Genomic DNA, 11,694 nt, shown 5'->3' with positions numbered 1-11,694 from the left:
TCGTTATCCAGTTGTAGCCTTAGTATAGCTTAGAACTTGCTTTAGTTTAACGTTTTTGTTTTAAAAAATAACAAAAATCAGAAATAGTTCGGGTGTTGCAATTGATTTTGAGATCAGCGTATGATATCCACATTAATTTTAATTTCAAGCTGAAGAGACATCTCAAACAACTTTGTATTGCAGTAGTTAAGATCAGTAGATTAGTTACTCATATCAACATCTGCGTTTCATTAAGTAGTTTAGTTTAACTGTATGATGATTAGATGTGAATAAAGTGTGAAGTTAGGCTATTAACCTGTTCGTGTTAGTGTAAGTAAAATCTCGTAATTAAGTTGCTTATCCTGCTAATCTGAGGTTTATATTCATGACTATTTTTGTTAAAATTCAATTCACGTTTCCCAGTTTGTTTTGCCTTTAGTAATATCCAGAAGTTCACTAGTAGGTAAATAGATAAGAAAATCTGAATTTTAGAATATAAATCCAATCCAGTCGGTTTAGACGTCTAGCTGTTTTGAATTTTATTGAGATGAGCATATGAGTATGTCAAGTGTTGATTTGAATAAATGTGAAATAGCTCCATCATTTGCAAGTTAATAAGCCTGAATGTCAAGGTTGGGCCTGAATGAAGTCTGTCCGAAGCCCAACTTGAGTTTTGACTGTGTCTTATTCTTACTGGGCTGAGCTTGAAGCCCAAGGGAATTACTGAAATTTTGAATAAAAGTCAAGGACGTAAGTGTATTAGTTCTTGAACAATACTAATTAATTAGGGCTTTTTCTTTTATTATTAGAGACAAACTAAGTAGAAAATTGTAGTTTGCTTTAGGTTGGCCTTTAAATAATAAATGAGGGGAGCCCTCCTAAACAAAATGCATAAATTGCGGGGTCCTCTTAAATGTCTATAATAAAATACTTAGAATTCGAGATGGACCGTTTAGCGAATTTCATATCCCTCCCCAAAGATAATAACACATTAGTCACTTTAGGTGCGCTTTTAATAATTTACCTTTTTAAACTCGGGTGTGCATTTCATGTGACCAAAATCAAATCCCAAAAACGTTGAATAAATGTGTTCAGGATTGCGGGTTCATTTCATGTGACGCAATCCAAAGACACGTTTTAAATGACGTTCAACTTTCTCTAAAAATAATTGAATAAAAGCAGTTGAAAGCTAAAATTGGCACATAGGTTCAACATGTATTAAAATCAGATAAATAAGCTGAATATGACAGTTGAGCGGCCGTGCTAGAACCACAGAATCCGGGAATGCCTAACACCTTCTCCCGGGTTAACAGAATTCCTTACTCGGATTTCTGGTTCGCGGACTGTTAATAGAGTCATATTTTCATCGATTTGGGATTCAATCGGTGACTTGGGACACCATTAATCTCCCAAGTGGCGACTCTAAATAAATAATAATAATCTCATTCCGATTGTCCGTTAAGTGGAAAAACTCCTTTACGCCCTTGCGGGTGTAGTGAAAAAAGAGGTGTGAAATTGTCCCATCAAAAAAGAACCAGTGGATGAAATCCATGCAAGAAGATATGGAATCTCTACAGAAAAATGGTGTGTATAAGCTGGTTGAACTTCTAAAGGGTAAAACACCACTCAAACGCAAATGGGTCTTTAAACTCAAGAAAGATGGAAATGGCAAGTTGGTCAGATACAAAGCTCGATTGGTGGTAAAAGGCTTCAAACAGAAGAAGGGTATTGATTTTGATGAAATTTTCTCACCTTTTGTCGAAATGAGTTCTATTCGAACGATGTTGAGCTTAGCAACTAGCCTAGATCTTGAAGTGGAGCATTTGGACGTAAAAACTATGTTTCTTCATGGAGATTTGGATGAGGAGATTTATATGGAGTATCCAGAATAATTAAAGTACCTGGAAAGAAACACATCGTGTTCAAATTGAATAAGAGTCTTTATGGGTTGAAGCAAGCACCGAGACAGTGGTACAAGAAGTTTGACTCATTTATGAAAAGTCAAACTTACATAAAGGCATATTCTGATCCATGTGTATACTTCAAAAGATTTTCTAACAATAATTTTATTATGTTGTTGTGGTATGTGGATGACATGTTGATTGTAGGACAAGACAATGAGCTAATTGCAAAGTTAATGGGAGATTTGTCCACGTCATTTGATATGAAGGACTTAGGCCTAGCACAACAAATTCAGGGGATGAAGATAGTTCGAGAGCGAACAAGAAAAAAGTTGCGGCTGTCTCAGGAGAAGTACATTGAACGTATACTGGAACACTTCAACATAAGAAGTGTTAAGCCAGTCAACACACTTCTTGCTAGCCATATGAAGTTGAGCAAGAAGATGTGTTCTACAACGAATGAGGAGAAAGTGAGAATGACCATAGTTCCTTATTGGTTAGCAGTTGGAACCTTGACGTATGCACCAGACCTAATTTGCTCATGCAGCCGATGTTGTCTGAAGGTTTCTCAAAAATCCTAGAAAAGAACATTGGGAAGAAGTCAAGTGGATACTCAGGTACTTGAGAGGTACCTTAAGAGATTGTTTGTACTTTACAGGATTTGATCTAATCTTGAAAGGCTATTCAAATGCTGGTATGGGGAGCTACTTTTTCATATTTGTTTACTTTTTCATCGGGAGCGATATCATGGCAATCGAGGTTGTGAAAGTGTGTTTCACTTTTTACAACTAAAGTGAAGTACATTGTCGCTACTGAAGTTGGCAAGGAGATGATATGATTGAAACGGTTCCTTCAAGAGCTTGGCTTGCATCAGAAGGAGTATATTGTCTATTGTCAGTCAAAGTGCAATATATTTGAGCAACAATTCCATGTACCATGCAAGGACCAAACACATCAATGTGAGATATCACTAGATTCGAGAAAATGTAGAGAATGAATCTCTGCAAGTCCTGAATATTTCCACAAGTGAAAATCTTACAAATATGTTGATCAAGGTGGTACCAATAGACAAGCTAGAGCTATGCGAAGAACTTGACAGCATGCACTCAAACTAGCAACTCCGATGTTATCTCCTTCCGGTAAGTGGGTCTAGGGGGGAGATTGATGGGGTCCATAACAATTAAAAGAAAAGGAAATAAAAAGAATCTAATGATGGCAAAACAAGTCTCAAACTTGGAAACCAATTTGCATTATTGCAAATTGCGTAGTGCAAATTACAGATTGAAATCCAATCTTCTGATTGGTTAATTTAGGTGGCCATCCCTTCTATATAAAGAGAGCTTCGGCTCTCTTTCTTATCACACTAATCTCAGAGGGAAACATATCTGAGAGTTAAAAAGCAATGTGAGGTATTTACAAGCGGTGTAGTTTGTGAAGGAAATAGAGAGTGTTAGCAGTATTGTAGTGAGGTGGGAATCTCAATAGAAGGTTATTTCTTTAGAGTGTATAGTGGTTCCTGGAGTATTTACTCGGGACTATACAACGTAAAATTCTTCATTATAGTGGATTACTTTGATCCTCCCGGGCCCGTGGTTTTTCCCTTATTCAGAAGGATTTTCCACATTAAAATCTTTGTGTTCTTGTAATGACCCGATGGGTTGGAAGCTTTAATTTGAAAATATTGACCAAACTTTGACTTTTGTAGAAATGACCTCAGAATTGTATTTTTATGACTCTGATAGCTTCGTATCATGATTTCAGACTTGGGTGTATGCCCGAAATTTATTTAGAAAGTCCGTAGGTTGATTTGTGTTGATTTGCCGAAATTTGGCAATTTTAAGTTGAAAAGTTTGACCGTAAGTTGACTTTTATCTATTTAGCTCAGAAATTTTATTTTTGGACTTGGAATAAATCCGTTATGGCATTTGGAACTTGTTTACAAAACTTGGTGTCATTCGAAGTTGAATTGATAGGAATAAAACGTGTAGTTGTAATTTTAGAAGTTCTTGAAACTCTCTTTGAAAATCATGCGTTTTAGAGTCCAATTCGTAGTTTAGGTGTTATTTTTGTATTTTGATCGCACGAGCAAGTTTGTATGATGTTTTATACTTGTGTGTATGTTTGGTTTGGAGCCCCGAGGACTCGGGTGATTTTCGAACGCTTAGCGGAGTGTGGTTGGAATCAAAAGGTTGTTAGTTTCTGTACAGGTCTCAGATCTCGCAATTGTGAGGTTTGAGTTCGCAATTGCGAAGTTAAGCCAAACCTGCTGGGTTCGCATTTGCGAGCCCAGTGTTCGCACTTGTGAAAAAGGTTGGGAAAGGGTCAGTTCGTATTTGCGATTCATTTTATCGCAATTGTCAAAGTCCAAAGTTAGTAATTGCAAATTATTCATAGAAATTGCGCTGATAACAAAGGTAGAAGGGTCTTCACATTTGCAAGTGATTATTTGCATTTGCGAGGTTCGTATTGCGAATCCTAGGTCGCAAATGCGACATCTGCGACTAGACTAATATTTGGGGGACGGGATTTTTGAGTTTATTCTCTCATTGTTGAATCCTAGACTCGGTAGGAGGCGATGTGGAGAGGGGATTTTCAACCACAAACCTTGGTAAGTGATTCTAATCTATTTCTAGTCATATTTCATCAACATATCTTAGATTTTAACATCAAAATCATGTGAATCAAAGTAGAAATTTATGAAACTTTGTCATGTTTTTGAAAGATAAAAAATTGAGTTTTGAGAGTCGATTTGGACCCAAACTTTGAAACTAATCACATATATGAACTCGTGGGGTCATGGGTACACGGAATCTACCATTGGACCCGAGTTTCGAACGTGCAAGTTCTGGGTTGACTTTTGTTGACTTTTTTAGAAAAGTATAAAAACCTTAACTTTATCTATTGCAATTAAATTCCCTAGCATTGTTTGATGTTATTGAGTAAATTTTGGTTAGATTTGAGCCGTATGGAGGTGGACTTTAAGGGAAAAGCTATTTTCGAGTTGTGAATTGGCCTATAAGGTATGTGTCTTGCCTAACTTCGTGTGAGGGAACTACCCCTTAGGATTAGTATTGTTTGATTCAATTATGCTAAGTGAAATACGTGTAAGCAAGTTGTCGAGTAGGTACACGGGTTGTACGTAGTATTTGATCGGTTTAGGCTACTTAGACTATTTTTGTGCTTTAATTGAAATGCCACATTATGTTTTAGATTCTCATAGTTAAATCATCCTTAATTGTGTTAGACTATCCTTAAATGCTTTAGTTGAATTGTTTAGTAATTGTCCTACATTTTACTTGCTAAATTGCTACATGCTTTAGTAGAACATGTTGCCCTTTATTGTCATATGTTATCTCTTCATTGTTAATTATCATTATTGAGTTAATTGTTTATGTTGCCCATTATTTGTTGACTTCCATTATTTGATACTCATTATTGAAGATAGTTTCCTTTATTGTGGGTAGTCTTATCTAATGTTGTAGTTACACGTTATTTTCTCATTATTGAGTTATTTGATGTTGAGGTGTGGAAGTTGTTTATATGTTGAGGCGATGTTGGTTATTGTTGGAACATCTATCCTATTGAGCATTTTTCATACATTATTGTTGTTGATATTCTTGTATACGTTGTAGTGGAGCCATGGGCTATTGTTGTGGAAACATTGATATTGATGTTGTTGGCAAGTTGTGATATATGGGCACTTGTGGTGCGATTTATTATTGTGATATGATATTTATGCGCATGCGATGGTATAAGGCTTGGGTTGATGTGCATGTGGCAGTATAAGGTGTGACTTATATGTGTGTTGCTTGTAGGGGAACTACGTGAAGCCACACGACGTCATCAGGTGGGCTAAAGTATTTTCAAATGTAAGGCTCACGCGGCGGCATAACGAAAGATTGTGATGGAAATTGAGAAATGTGAATAAGAGGCGGTACCACGATTGTTACTCTTGATTATACGAGATAGTACCTCGGTTTGATTTCATTATACACGAGGCGGTATCTCGTTATGTTTCTTACTATTATTTCATGTTGCAAGTGTCGTGGAAGGAATATTTCTTGTTGTGCCATTCATTATCATCCTAGTAGTTGTAGTCCGTACATGATCTTTGTATCACTTTAGTTGTTTCTTTCATGCTATTTCTATCGTTGATTTTCCCGTTTTAGATCATGCTATCATCTTGTTCCATATTAGTTGTTTTCTTACTTCCGATTTTATATCTGTATTTTATTTTATATTGTCTATTTCATATCCTAGTAGGTAACTTGACATGGCCTTGTCACTACTCTACTGAGGTTAAGCTTGATACTTGCTAAGTACCGATGTGGTGTACCTATACTATGCTTCTGCACATCTTTTTGTCCAGATCTAGGTACATCTGCTCGCGCCGGTAGATAAAGAGTCTTGCTAGCCGCTTTTACTGGAGACTTCATGGTATGCCTGCTCGGCGTCCGCAGGCCTCGGAGTCACCTTCCCTTATTTTCATTACTGTTGTTTTCCTTTTTGGCCAGTGATGTAGTAGCACTCTAGTAGCATTCTATAGAGCTTATGACTCAGTTCCATCGATTTTGAGGTGTGATTGTGAGATTCTATTTACAGACGGTTTTATCCATTATTTAGTCGCTTTTAGTATCTTGTATTTATATTGTGAGCACGTGATTTTTGCCCTATGAGAACTACTCCCAAAAAATTCAAAAAAAAATAAAATGGTGTTGTGTTGTTTGTGATTTATTTGTATTTTGTCTGTGCATGTTTATTTCTACTTTAATTAAGAAAAATACAAAAATATATATGTTGCATGCACCTTTGAGATTTAATTGTGCACTTAGGAATTAATTGAACCATGTTTTGTTTTTAAGAGAAAGAAAATTACAAAATAATGTATTTTTGCATTTTTAGCATTTCATGTCCAAGTTATGTGATTTTATTTGATTGTGTGTGTTAATTGTTATTAAAAGTTAGTTAGTACTTTTATAAATTAATCTGGTCCTATAAGTTAATTTAGGATTTTTGGAATTTTTAGTTTTATTAGTTTAAGAAAAGAAAGGCAAAATAAAAGAGTGTTAAGTCATATTTGGGCCAAATCAATTTAAAGTCCATCATCCCAAACATTTTTTCTTCCCCTTTGAAATTGAAACCCGGATACCCAGTCCATACCCCATCCCCGACCCGGTCTGCCCCATAGCCCAAACAACACCCCCCCCCTTTCTTCATTTCATTTCCAAACCCCTAACAATAAACCCTAAACCACTCGCCCCCTCTCCTCTTCATCTTCTCCAAACAGCTCATCCAGCTCCCACGACCACGTCCATGGCTGCCCTCCGTCTTCTTCTTCTCCAAACGACCCCTCCATCTCCCACGACCACCCCCATGGCTGCCCTCTTCTCTTCATCTTCTCCAAACGACCCCTCCCTCCTTCTCCCTCGACATCCATGGCAGCCCTCTCCATCGACGTCCAACGACCACCGGCGACTCCATCACTCGTCGACAGCCCGCCTCACGCCCACCACGACCACGTCCAGCAGCCACCACCAACTTCTCCAAACGACCACCTCCCTTCACGCCAGCCCCACTACCAACGACCACCGTCGACTCCATCAGCTCGTCGACCACCTGAAACAGCCCGCCTCACCTTCTCCAGCCACCCTCCAGTCCAAAACGAAACCAGCCACCCTCCAGTCCAAAACGAGACCAACCATCCGAGGTCGTGCTCAGTCGTACGTCGAGGGAGTGCGTCGAGGTTCCGTCCGAGTCCATATTTATTAGTCAAGCATCGAAACAATGTTGTGAACGAAGCTGTGTTTCATTGGAAGTTCAGCATTGTTCGGCATCGGATCGTTAGAGTAAAGGTCAGCCATAGCTCGTTCCGGATTTTTTGCTTTTTCTTTGGAGTTTCATTTTCATTGTGCGTAACGGAGCAAGAAAGTGCAGTAGTAAAGGTTATATCTCTTACCTCGAATCTATGCTATTCACGGATCTATATGTGGTTTCGTTTTAATGTGGGTTCATTTTGATAAAGTTTTCGCATGAAGTATCCTACTGCATATTCGTTGAAATTATATGTGTATGTGTTTTGACGACTTTCCTACTATTTTGAGTTCAATTGATGATTGTGTTTAGTGATTTGGATATACTTGTTTGTTCTTTTAAGTTTGTTCTGATATGAATCTGGCCTTGTTGAATTGTCCTAATGTTGTTAGTTTCATGTGTTTAATTAGTCAATTGTTAGGATTTCTCAATTAAGATTGGTTATAGCTGCTATAGTTTGGTTAATTGATTAGGAGGATTGGATATAGCTGATGGGATAGAATGGTAATTTCAATAGTTTCAGGGGTATTTTAGGATTTAAAGTTTTAAAAATGATTAATTTGAGTGCTCTGTCCACTAAGCACTAATAATATTAAAATAAGGCATTGTTTAATACATAGAGGGGGACAAGACATTTGCTAGTGGGGAACAAGGCATGCAAGTGTGGGGAACAAAACATAATGGTATGAAAAGCTTAAAAATGATTGATTAAAATATGTTGCCCATACCTGTTTTTGGGTTATAAATAGGGTCATTTCAAGACAGAAAAGGGAGGTGGGTTTTTGGAAGAAAAAGAGGAGTTCTCTTTCAGTCTTTTTTTCAGAGAGTTTAGGCTGGATTTTTAACATTTAAAAGTTCAGTAATTTGAGAGTAAAAAACAGGCTGGTTTTTAATCCTAAAAGGTTCAGTGTTCGGAGAGCTAAGAAACTGAAAAGTGAGTCTTTTCTTTTACTACTGAATATCAGAACTAGACAGTTGTTGCTTCACTGTTGTTGATGTTTGGTATTTCTGGGGTTTCAATTGGTTCTTCCTGAGTTTGCTATTGGTTATTGGCTACTGTTTTCATTGGGTGTTGCTGGAACTCTGCTGGTTCCTTCCTTTTTAATCTGTCACTGGGTTGTTCTGTCACTGCGTTGCTGTGTTATTACTGTTGCTGACTACTCCTTCATCTTCTTGTATTTCCGTTATCCAGGTACATGTTCTACAGCTCTCAAATTTAAAGGAAAGGAAGTAAAGAGTTGTTGGAATAGATTTCTGAAAATAACTATTTCTTTGTGTTTAATTTGATGTATAAGCAGTAGTTCACTTGATATTTCATAGTATGTATTGGAATGACTTTGAAATGCATAAACTGGACTGACTGAATCTATTTCTACAAACATGGAATATCAATTGTAATTAATCTTAGTTGGTGATTACTAGTTATGAAATATACTGTATTTAATTCTTTTGTTCAGTAGTCGTGAAACAATTTCAAATAGTTTATGTCACAAAACAGATTCAAATAGTTTATGGAAATCAGCATGTTGGTTTAATAGGTCTAATTCTGAAATTGCGAGTTCACTTGAGTAAATAACATCATTTTAAATAGCAATGTAAATAATGTTAGTAGCTAATGTTAGTTCTCAAATGTTAGTGATTAATGTTAGCCTGATGTCAGTTTTTAAGCATTGATGCATTTTTCAACAAGTCGTAAAAAGAGTTAAAAAATGGCTTTTGTATTACACATAGTTAATTCCAATAGTCCAATTCATCTAATAAAGCTAGGTTGAACTGAATCGAAATGGTAGTTGGTTTGTTAATATTTACAACGGCAGGCGGCGGATCTTAAGTTAGGTAGCGGGTTCAAACTAGAAGGTGTTTCCTTTTGTTTGGACCCGGACTTGAACTTGAAGCCCGAACTTTTAATACTAATTGATTAGGATTTTCTTTATTCTTAGAGACAAATAAATAGAAAATTAGTCGCTTTAGGATATCATTGAATAAAAATGAGATGAGATGAGCCGAATAAAAAATACAAAATTGCGGGGCCCTCAATAAATATTTGTTTCAAAATACTTAGATTTAGGGACGGGCCGTTCAGCGAATTTCACGGCCTTCCCCAAAAGATAATAACGCGCAAGTCACTTCCGGTGCGCGTTAAAAATTTACTCTCTTAAACTCGGGTGCACATTTATGTGACCCAAATCCAAATCTCAACGAAGTTGAAATGTGTCGCTAATCACGGGTACATTGATTGTGACGTGGTTCGAGATGCATTTCCACGACGTTGCAAATTCCTTTAAAAAAAATAATAATGAGTGAGACGAGCCTCGACAAACAAAAATACACAAGCTGCGGGGCCCTCTATACGTGTTGGTAAAATTACTTAGACTTCAGGATGTGTCGTTTAGCAAAATTTCACGGCCCTACCCAAAAAATAATGATACGCTAGTCGTTTTAGGCGCGCCTTTAATAATTTACTTTCTTAAACTCGGGTGCACATTTATGTGACCCAAATCTAAATCTCAACAGAGTTGAAATGTGTCAATAACCACGGGTGCATTGATGTGACGTGGTTCGAGGTGTATTTTCACGACGTTGCAATTCTCGTTAAAAATAATAATAATAAAAGCGGTAAACAGTTAAAATTTGCACATAGGTTCAACATGTATTAAAATCAGATAAATAAGCCGAATATGACAGTTGAGCGACCGTGCTAGAACCACGGAACTCGGGAATGCCTAACACCTTCTCCCGGGTTAACAGAATTCCTTACTCGGATTTCTGGTTCGCGGACTGTAATACAGAGTCAATCTTTTCCTCGATTCGGGATTCAACCGGTGACTTGGGACACCATAAATCTCTCAAGTGGCGACTCTGAATTAAAAAATAAATCCCGTTTCGATTGTCCTTAATTGGAAAAACTCTCCCTACGCCCCTGCGGGCGCAGGTGAAAAAGGAGGTGTGACATATATATCTGTTCAATGGTTGCTATTTGCAGGCTTACCTAGTCGTAGAGATTAGGCGCCATCACGACCTCCTTTGGAGGGAATTTAAGGTCTTGATAGTTCTTGTTGTTCTTTTTATTCTTGTTGATTACCGTATCTGGGTACTATATTATTATTCCGATGTTATTACCGTGAATGTTATTTCTGTGGGGGGTTTATTCCCAACAGTTGGATCAAACAACTCTGTCGAATAATCATATGATATAAATGCATTTATGTTGTTCTCTATACTTTTGTGGTGCTGTTGCAATTAACAAATTGTATAATATGTTGTTGGATGAAAAACGGGAAATTGAAATTGAATTTGGTAAAGGTATAATGCTTTTGGTAACTGTTAGAACCTTTGCTGGTATGGTTGATCCAGTTTTTGCCTGATCTTTTGCCTTTAAACCAGTGAAATTGAAAGTTTAAGCAGGTATTTTTATCAACTTTTTAAATTTGCCAAGGACGTTTTGATTTTTTCCTACTTGTATTTTGCAATTAATATAGTATTAGTTTTACTGCTATTATTATTACTAAATCACCACATTATTTGAATTTTGGTACTTGTTAATAGATAAGTAATATTGTGTACTCCTATTAAAGAAGACCAAACATTATAGGTACAACGAAAAGATCATAATATTTTCAAATAAAGATAACTGTAGCAAGCATCAATCCATTGTCTCAATTTATAAAGGTACATCCTTACAAAATAATGTTCCCACTTGGGACGCTAAGATGGCCTCTCAGTTGTTCCAATTCCACCTCTTTTCAGGCTTGTTCTTTATTTGCCTTTCCCAAATTCATCTACAAGGATGAGTCCCTTACAATTGCCTTATCTGGCATGGAGAATATTTTATTTTCTTGAATTTGGATGAACAAATTCCAAATTTTAGTCAACATTTCGACTACGTAACATTTGTGAGTTCTTTGTCGTAGAAGTGTTTTCAAAGGAACAATTTCACGTGCTGGTATACTTGAGCTGATGAATTTCAGTTTCACCCCAAAATGAGCAAATTACAAGATTTCAG

This window comes from Nicotiana tabacum, chromosome 20 (genome assembly GCF_000715075.1).
Source record: "Nicotiana tabacum cultivar K326 chromosome 20, ASM71507v2, whole genome shotgun sequence".
NCBI lineage: Eukaryota > Viridiplantae > Streptophyta > Magnoliopsida > Solanales > Solanaceae > Nicotiana > Nicotiana tabacum.
The sequence above is the reverse complement of the archived record's forward strand: the minus strand, read 5'-3'. Positions refer to the sequence as shown.